Genomic DNA, 9,791 nt, shown 5'->3' with positions numbered 1-9,791 from the left:
CCTCCTGATCTCCCAGTAAAGCCAGTATAGATGTTGAGCTTGGAGGAGTTGATGGCCTCCTTCATGTTCTTGTTGGAGATGTTTGCTAAACTCAGCACCACCACAGATCAGAGGAAAGTCCACTTGTCAGCTGGACACTGGAGTTTCTAGTGACCTGCAGGATCTTAGTTGTGGTGGCAGCAGGCCTGTTCCAAGAGCTTTGCTCACATTCCTGATCAGGCTTCATCATGGTTCTGGACCACTGAGTGATAGAAGCTGATCCTGGGGTTGGACTGTCTTTAGGGGGCTGAGGTGTCTGGTGGTCTTGGTGGACCCTCTGCATCTCAAGCTGAGACCACAGAGTCCTGTGTTCTTGAGTCATTGTCTATAGTCTCTGTTGTTGGAGAGCTCAGTGTGGTCCCTGATGGTCTAGTGGCTAGGATTTGGCGCTCTCACCGCCGCGGCCCGGGTTCGATTCCCGGTCAGGGAATGAGTTATTTAGAGGTTGAGGGAGAGGTGATAAGGTGGTCCACATGATGGTGGAGGTGATGAACTGTGAATCCATCATGACTCCACTCTCACCCCCATTGTAGTGTCCTTGGTTCACTCTGCCATGGCCCCATGTTGAAGGGTGACTGTCTCATTCAGGTTCAACCCTTTGTTAGACTCTATTAAGTCACTGACTCCTGCAAGGACAAACTGTAATCCTCCTTTGTAGCTTTGGCTCCTTGCAGCACAGAAAGTCCATTCACTGATGTAGGAACTGGAAAACTTAGAGCTCCGTTCCTTCCTCCATTGAGCAGAACAAACAGAGAACAGAGAGCAGTTCCTCCTACAGTTCTCAGAAAGTCTGAGGGCACCAAAGAAAGGAGAGAAACGCAATCAATGTTGAATTATTTTACATTTCTTATATTTGATCAAAGATAGAACTTAATAAGCTGCCATCGACCTTGATGACCAACTCCTTCACTGTGTAGTTCAGAGTCCCTGGTTTGATTTGTGTCATGACTTCAGAAGCTCCAATCCTCTCTAAGGTCCAGTGAGAGTGGAAGAGATTATAAATGACAGAAGCAGGGGCCTCACTCAGAACTGAACCAGCTCAGTTGGGAGAGCGTTAGACTGAAGATCTAAAGGTCCCTGGTCCGATCCCAGGTTTCAGCAGAGGAGCAGCATTGACTTTACTTTCCAGTGGAGGAACTGCAGACATGAAGGAAACTAACATCTTGTCCTGTGCATTCTTGTGACATTCAGGACATTTTTGGAGCCTCTTGATGGATTTTGCCACAGAGAATCAGAGCCAATCAAAAGCATGGTGGACTTTAACATGGAGGACTGAACAAGTCAAGAAAGCATCAGTTTGACCTTCACAGGTGTTTCTGTTCCTGTCTCAATGCTGTAGAAAGAGCCTGAGGAGCTCAGAGGGTAGAGCATCAGACTTTTAATGTGAGGGTCCAGGGTTCAAGTCCCTGTTCAGGTGCTGTGGAGGTTCCAGTGTTTGACAACATGGTACTGGATGAAGTTTAGTGTTGAACAAACTGTCAACATTAAAAGTAGAAGTGTTCTTGTCTTGCCACTGTGAGACTGTTGCTAGGAAAGTGACCACTAATAATTTCATGTGGCATGCAATTAACAAAAGACCACAAATAACACTGGTCAAGTCATTTTATTTGTATTGAACCAAATCACAACAAAGTTCTCTCATGACTCTTTACTAGTAGAGCAGGTCCAGAACCAAACTCCTTCAATGAACCTCCACCCAACAATTCTCCACCAGCAGCACATCCTGCAACAGTGGTGATGAAAACCCTCCTTTTAACAGACAGGAACATCGAGCAGATCCAGGATCAGTGGGGACGGCCTTCTGCTTTGACCGGTTGGAGGGAAAGAGAGCAGGAGAGCGGGGCAGAGACAAAGACAGATAATGGAGGAAGACAGATATGCAGAAGGAAAGAGTGGGACAGAGATAAAGAGAGAGAGAAGTGAAGAGACTGATGGACAGACGGTGAGCAGGTGGAGCTACGGGTGGCAGCTTGAGCCTCTTCAGGTCTGCAGCCTCCTCCAGCAGCACCCACATCTGGGATGAGGGGAGCCTGTAGGCTCTGGAGAAGGAGACGAGTTAGTAATACATATGAGTATGATTTATGTAAGACACATATAGGAGGACAGAGAGAAGCCCAGTGCACCATGGGAGATCCCCCAGCAGCCTAAGCCAATAGCAGCATATCTAAGGGCCAGCCTAAGCAGCCCAACTATAAGCCTGATCAAAAAGGAAGGTCTTTCGTCTGCTCTTATAGGTCAAGAGGGTCCAGGGCATCCTGGACTGAAACTGTGAGACGGTTCCACAGGAGGGGAGCCTGATAGCTGAAGGCTCTGGCTCCCAGTCTACTGTTAGAACTCTAGGAACCACCAGTAACCCCGCATCCTGGGAGTGAAGGGTTCTAGCTGGATAATAGGGGACTAGGAGCTCTGTCAGGGATGAAGGAGCCTGACTGTTGAGGACTTTGATGGTAGAAGGAGAATTTTGAATTCTCTTCTAAATTTGACAGGGAGCCATGCAGAGAGGCCAGTACAGGAGAGACATGGTCTCTTCTACTAGTTCTAGTCAGGCAGCAGCGTTCTGGACCAGCTGGAGAGTTTTTAGGGACCTCCTGGTGCAGCCTGATAGGAGTGAATTGCAGTAATCCAGCCTGGAAGTGACAAAGGCATGGACTAGTTTTCCTGCATCTTTTTGAGACAGGATGTCTGATCTCAGCAATGTTTCACAAATGAAAGAAAGCAGTCCTAGAAATTTGCTGAATGTGGGCATGAAAGGACAGATCCTGATCAAAGAGAACTCCTAGGTTCCTTAGGGTGGTGCTGGGGGCCAAGGTGATACCTTCCAGGGTACCTGTCTCATTAGATAAACTTGTAAAGTGTCATGAGATAACTTCTGTTGGGATTTGGCACAAAATAAATAAAATTGACTTAACTTGACTTTGAAGTTAGAATTAAATTTAAAGTAGAAAACTCTCCCCTCTTCAATCCTGTCACTCAGTGTTGTAAACTGTTTCAAACAAATTCTACTGTTCAACAGTTCAAGTGTTTCTAATGAAGCTGAATGTGCTCTCTTCTACTTTCCTCAATTGGGTTTCTTTCATGTCCTCCTGAGATCAAAGACAGAATTCTAGCTACTGTCAAAGCCCTGATGACATCATCAGGAATTCTGACTTTGATCTGGAGACTCTTGCTTTAATCTGAATTTGATCCGGCTAATGTTTTAGTTTAGGTTGCATGATACCGACCACCTCATTTCTCCTGATGGACTGGTGACCTGTCTAGGGTGAACCCTGCCTCTTGAACAATGTCACCTGGGATCGCCCCCCCCCCCCCCCCCGTGACCCTTAAAGGATAAGAACAGAAAGTGGATGGATGACTTCTCCAGGAACGTCCTGCTCACATTGGTCTGTCTTCATTTAGACTCCTCCCACTGCCACAATGACCAGCCTTTATACTCTTGGTGACTGGGGCCCTGGTTGCTGCAGGCCTCAACACCAGCCTGTGGTTGATCGAAGCGAAGTAAAATCTGGTCAACTGGACGTAAGTTATCTTGAAGACGTTTCACCTCTCATCCGAGAGGCTTCTTCAGTTCTCGTGAGGAGTGTGGAAACTCCAGCTTATAAACCTATGTGGGAGTGGTCAGTGCTATTGTGGTGGAAACGACCCTCCCGAGACTCACCTGGCCTCCCCAAACGACAGTCGTTGTGCGGTGTCAGGGAGTTTCAGGGGTGGTCGTTAGGGAGTTTCACCGACCACTCAGATGCTAATGGGCTGTGCTGGCATCAGCCGTTCCACATGGGTCTTTCAGCTGAGCTCTTTGGGGAAGTTTTGAAAGGACTTGGTTGTAAATAGGTGAAAGGCAATGTCGCAGTCCACCTCCTCTGTTCAAAGATGGTTTCTCTATCCTGACGTGGATGGCTTCTTTAACTCCTCTTTCAAACCATCTGTCCTCTCTGTCGAGGATTTGGACACGATCGTCCTGGAAGGAGTGGCTTTCCTCCTTGAGGTGGAGGAAAACCGCTGCGGTTTTCCTCCACCTCAAGCTGGAGTTTCCACACTCCTCACTAGAACTGAAGAAGCCTCTCGGATGAGAGGTGAAACGTCTTCAAGATAAACTTACGTCCAGTTGACCAGATTTTACTTCGCTTCGATCTACGATGACCTGGATGAATGAGAACCTACACAGACATCTTGCCGAACACTATGGGAAGGACATCCTTAGTGTGGTGCGGGAATGCGAAAGGACTGCAAGGAAAATCGCAGACTACAGGAACCATCTACGTTTCAACCTCCGATGCCGCCAACACAACCTCATTCCCACTAGCCTACTACTAGGATCCACCGTGAGGGGCCACAGGGCCAGCAAGATTTTGGAACGGGCCCAAAATCAGCTTCTCAACGAGAGAGTGAGACAGGTCCATTTCACCATCGAGGGACTAAAGAGCAAGCTAGATCACCTTAATCAAGAGTTAACGCCTTTTTTGCCACCCGCCATCTTGGACAAGGTCACCTCCTTCGTTGGGACAGCCCAACTATCTCAACATCAGAAGAGCAAGGAGAGGCAAAAAAGGAAATTCGCTCGCCTCCAGTCTCGCCTCGACCGGGAACGAGAAGCAGAAGGCCCAACCCCAGCGGACTCACAGGACAGGTGGATAAGGAACTTATCCAACAGGGAGCTCACCAGTCCTGAGAAACGCGTCCTTGCCAAAGGAATGAACTTTGCTGTCACCCCGAAACATCTCCCGACTGTGGACCTCATCACTGCCACAGAATCCGCCATCAAGAAGAACAACCTCTCCACCACAGAAGCAGATGAACTACGACTCAAGGTCACAGCGGCCCTCTCCGAAGCGAAGGTCCCCTCTGCCAACCTCTCGGTCCAGGAAAGGAAGGCCTTGAATGCACTGAGCAAAGATGAGAACATCACCATCCTTCCGGCTGATAAAGGAAGATGCACGGTGGTCCTTGACACAACTGACTACCAGGACAAGATCAGTTCTCTTCTCAGTGACATTCACACATATGAGACCTTAAAACGCGACCCCACCAGCAGCTATAAGAAGAAAGTGGTGGAACACCTACAGAAGCTGCAAAAGGGGGAAATCATCAACTGTTTGGAGTATCACCGCCTGTACCCCGGAGACGCAGTTCCACGGATTTACGGCCTCCCCAAAATCCACAAGGAAGGTGCCCCGCTCCGACCCATTGTCAGCAGCATAAACTCTGTGACGTACAACATCGCCAAACACGTCGCCACCATCTTAGCCCCCTTGGTAGGGAAAACCCCCCACCACGTCCAGAATTCCATGGACTTCGTGAACAAGGTTAGAGAACTCAAGCTGGACCCGGATGAGACCATGGTGTCCTACGATGTGACCTCCTTGTTCACCTGCGTCCCTACCGTGGAGGCTGTGGAAACAGTGAAGAAACGCCTACAGCTGGACAACACCCTCAGCAACAGGACCAACCACAATCCGGACCAAATCTGCCAACTTCTAGACCTTTGCCTGAACACAACCTACTTCCAGTACAGAGGGAAGTTTTTCTGGCAAAAACACGGCTGTGCCATGGGTTCTCCCGTATCTCCTATCGTGGCCAACCTATACATGGAAGAGGTGGAACAGAGGGCCCTGACTTCCTTCAGTGGACCCTCCCCCACCCACTGGTTCCGATACGTTGATGACACCTGGGTGAAGGTCAAGATTCAGCAGGTACAACCGTTTACAGCACACATCAACTCGGTAGACGTCAACATCAAGTTCACCAGAGAGGATGTGAAAGACAACCATCTGCCCTTTTTGGACTGCGACGTCTACATTCAAGAGGACAGGAGCCTGAGGGTGGATGTGTACAGGAAACCCACCCACACTGACCAATACTTGCTTTTTGACTCTCACCATCCTCTGGAGCACAAGTTAGGTGTCATCAGGACGCTGCAACACCGAGCGGAGACCATCCCCACCAGCGTCCAAGGCCGGAAAAAAGAACAGCAGCATCTGAAAAGAGCACTTAAAACTTGTGGCTTCCCAGACTGGACCTTTGTAAAATCCTCTTCCAGGTCCAGAAAGGAGGAGAGCTCCAGGAGGAGGGAAGATGAAGAAGGCAGGAGAAAAAACATAGTGATCCCCTATGTGGCAGGGGTTTCTGAGAAATTAAGGAGAATCTATAATAAGCACCGCATCCCTGTGTCTTTTAAACCAGACAACACTCTGAGACAAAGACTGGTTCACCCCAAAGATCCCACCCCTCACAGCCAGAAAAGCAATCTGGTATACGCTGTCAGATGCAGTGAGGCCTGCACGGATCTCTACATAGGGGAAACCAAACAGCCCCTCAACAAGCGTATGGCCCAACATAGAAGAGCCAACTCTGGAGGACAGGACTCAGCGGTTTTCCTCCACCTCAAGGAGGAAAGCCACTCCTTCCAGGACGATCGTGTCCAAATCCTCGACAGAGAGGACAGATGGTTTGAAAGAGGAGTTAAAGAAGCCATCCACGTCAGGATAGAGAAACCATCTTTGAACAGAGGAGGTGGACTGCGACATTTCCTTTCACCTATTTACAACCAAGTCCTTTCAAAACTTCCCCAAAGAGCTCAGCTGAAAGACCCATGTGGAACGGCTGATGCCAGCACAGCCCATTAGCATCTGAGTGGTCGGTGAAACTCCCTAACGACCACCCCTGAAACTCCCTGACACCGCACAACGACTGTCGTTTGGGGAGGCCAGGTGAGTCTCGGGAGGGTCGTTTCCACCACAATAGCACTGACCACTCCCACATAGGTTCATAAGCTGGAGTTTCCACACTCCTCACTAGAACTGAAGAAGCCTCTCGGATGAGAGGTGAAACGTCTTCAAGATATACTTACGTCCAGTTGACCAGATTTTACTTCGCTTCGATCTACGATGACCTGGATGAATGAGAACCTACACAGACAGCCTGTGGTTGTGAGCAGGGCAGAACAGAACTGACAGTATCTCCCATGCAGGACCTGGGTCAGCGCCTGGTGCCAGCTGGGGCACCGCTTTAACCTGGACCCCTAGAAGATCTTCTCCAGGAACTGGCCTTTTTCAATCGAAACAGTGTGAAACGTCGAGTAAAGAAATAGAATTATTTAATTCACAATGAGGCCTCTTTCATAAAACAAAATGAACAACTGACCACCTCACCATGACTTCACCCTGATAACCAGGAGGTAACCTGGTAGTCAGAGCAGCGGTGCTCAGGTCTGTGGACTCAGAAGAGGGTTCTTCTTCTGGTCACAGGTTTGAAGATACCAGTGGAAGAGAAAGGAAAGGCTGTGAGAGACCTGCCACACCTCTCCAGTGACTTGGGACATGATGGCAGTGGTGGGATTTGAACCCACGCCTCCTCAGAGACTGGAGCCTTAATCCAGCGCCTTAGACCGCTCGGCCACACAACCTCACTGTGCTGTTCTCTGAGTTGGTCTGCTAAAGGCATGTTGAAGAGGAAGTAACATAATGATATAAAACTTATTCTGAAGGGGGACCCCTTTCCTCCACGGTCACAGGAAGTGACAACAGCGCCGCTAGAAGCAGGAAAGAAATGGTAAAAGGACTCAGTTTGTACAGAGCCTTTCTACCTCAGCAGCACTCAAGGAGCTGAACAATGTCCTCTCATTCACACACACTCACACACTGATGCTGAAGGCTGCCATGCAAGGAGCCAACCTACTCATCAGAAGTATTTAGGGGTTCAGTATCTTACTCAAGGACACTTTGACATGGTCACCAGGGGTAGTGAGGATGGAACTGGACCCTGGTATCTGCAGCGACTCCATCAACTCCTAATCTAGCAGCTCTGCTGGGTCCAACTATTTTACAGAACATTTGACAGACCTGTGGAGCAGTGAGGACACACATGAGTTGATCACATGATCCACTGAAGCGCCATATAACCCTGCCACTGAGGTCACCAACATGAGCTGGAGTTGGGACTCTTGAACTGAACCTGGTATCACAGCGACACCTACTGCTGCAAAATGGAACAGCAACATTGAACCAAGTACAGGATTGGAGGGAGACTGATGGTCGCTGTTTGGGTTTTTGAAGGACAAGGAGGGCGTGGGTTCAAGCTGGATTCTCAGAGACGATTTCCCCAACCTCTACATTGGCATCTACACTGTCATCCAGTCACGTGACTGAAGTCATCCATTCATGTCAGTGATGTCACTTGGCAGGACTCTCATTGCCGTCTCATTCTAGAAAAGAATCCAGACTCCACCTGTGGCTCCATGATAACTGATGGACCTCTGGTTGGAGGCTGGACGATGATGCAGCAAGAACAAATACCAGTGCCCAACCAGATCAACTTAATGGCAGTTTTTGTAGTGATTTGATGCCTCATGAGGAGAAAATTTGGGCACAAATGTTGGACAAGAGTGTTTGTGGAGGGTGTTTTTTGTTGTTGTTGCAGTGTTGTAAGTCACTGTACCTGCAGCTGAATGATTGAACTTTCTCCAAATGTCCTCAAGATGGTTTCCAATGACATCAGTTGTCACAAGAGGAAGTCTGCATGTAAACACACTCAGGTGTGCCCAGCTATTCTTATGAGAACATTCGATCAACTTCATTCTATGTGCAGCCTAACCTTAATCTTAATCTTAATCTTAACCAACTGAATCTTAATCTTTATTTGAAACTAAACTCAATCCAGACCTTGACTCTGAAATTCATGCAAGAACTCACAAACTGCATTGCGTTGCATCAGGGCTGGTCTTTGGTCCCCATGAGGACGAGGACTCCTGATCAGTGTTGATGATGGAAATGGTCTCCAACACCATAAAAGAAGAAATACACACACGTGTAAACACACACAGTGACCCCGCATGTCGTTTTTGCCCAATTTAAATTTTCATTCATGACCCAGAACCTCTCAAAAGCCCTGAAGAAAAATTGAATATTTGGAGTTTGAAAGCCATAAATCACATCCATATCATCTCGTCCATCTCAGTCTGACCTCATCTTTGTTTGTTGTTTTTTAAAGAGGGACAAATTGGTACTTGGTCAAAAAAGCACTCTGGGAAAATGATCCTGCTTTCAGGGAGGTCTTTGGTGAGTTTGCTAACAATGCAGAGAACCATGACGGTACCAAGCACAAGGCTGCTGCCCTCTGCATCACAGCTACACTTTGGAGTCTGTTTGAACTGAATGTGAAGGGTCTGACATCATCATACCAGTACAACAACAAGTGACCGTGAAACAAAGAAAACCTTCACTGATGAGTCCATGGATCTCATTGATCTGTGCCATTTCCTGATCTTCAGGTTCTGTCTTTGATTTCTTTCTTTGATCTCTAAATTCTGAGCTTTGGTTTCCTTGGTCAGTCTTTGAATTCTGGTTCATAATAAAAAAGAACTCCCAGCATATTTCTGCAGACCATAGATAGGGATTTTACCAACTGCACCATAGCAACCCTCTTGCTGTCTGCTGTTGTGCCATTGAAAAGTAAGACAGCCTGGCAGTCAACAAACTGGGCTCAACAGAAAAATGTCAACTAAAGATGGATTAAAGACCAGGAGGAAATGTAACCAACCTACAAAGATGGAGGGGAATTGAGACCCACATGTTTGCCATCCTTGATGAACTGTCCACTGGTGCAGGGGATGAAAGAAGATTTATTTTATTGATTTATTTTGAAGACAATTTGTTTCCACATGAATGTCACATTTAGAATCTGCTTCTTACTTGGTTTGTGGATGTGCTTCTGACACCAGGACGACATGGAACTCCTGAAACAGAGATTTGGTTCATTTT

General features: G+C 47.8%; 1 non-coding gene across 1 annotated transcript; it reads left to right on the top strand.

Annotated features, from left to right (window-relative positions):
* Positions 1-397: 397 nt before the first annotated feature.
* Positions 398-469, top strand: trnae-cuc (transfer RNA glutamic acid (anticodon CUC)). Its single transcript has one exon. It is a non-coding gene; the product is annotated as a tRNA-Glu (tRNA).
* The last annotated feature ends 9,322 nt before the right edge of the window (positions 470-9,791 follow it).

The sequence above is a fragment of the Aulostomus chinensis genome, chromosome 1, assembly GCF_037954235.1.
Source record: "Aulostomus chinensis isolate RoL2024-O1b breed Wild chromosome 1, RoL_Achi_v1.0, whole genome shotgun sequence".
Lineage (NCBI taxonomy): Eukaryota > Metazoa > Chordata > Actinopteri > Syngnathiformes > Aulostomidae > Aulostomus > Aulostomus chinensis.
The sequence above is the reverse complement of the archived record's forward strand: the minus strand, read 5'-3'. Positions and strand labels throughout refer to the sequence as shown.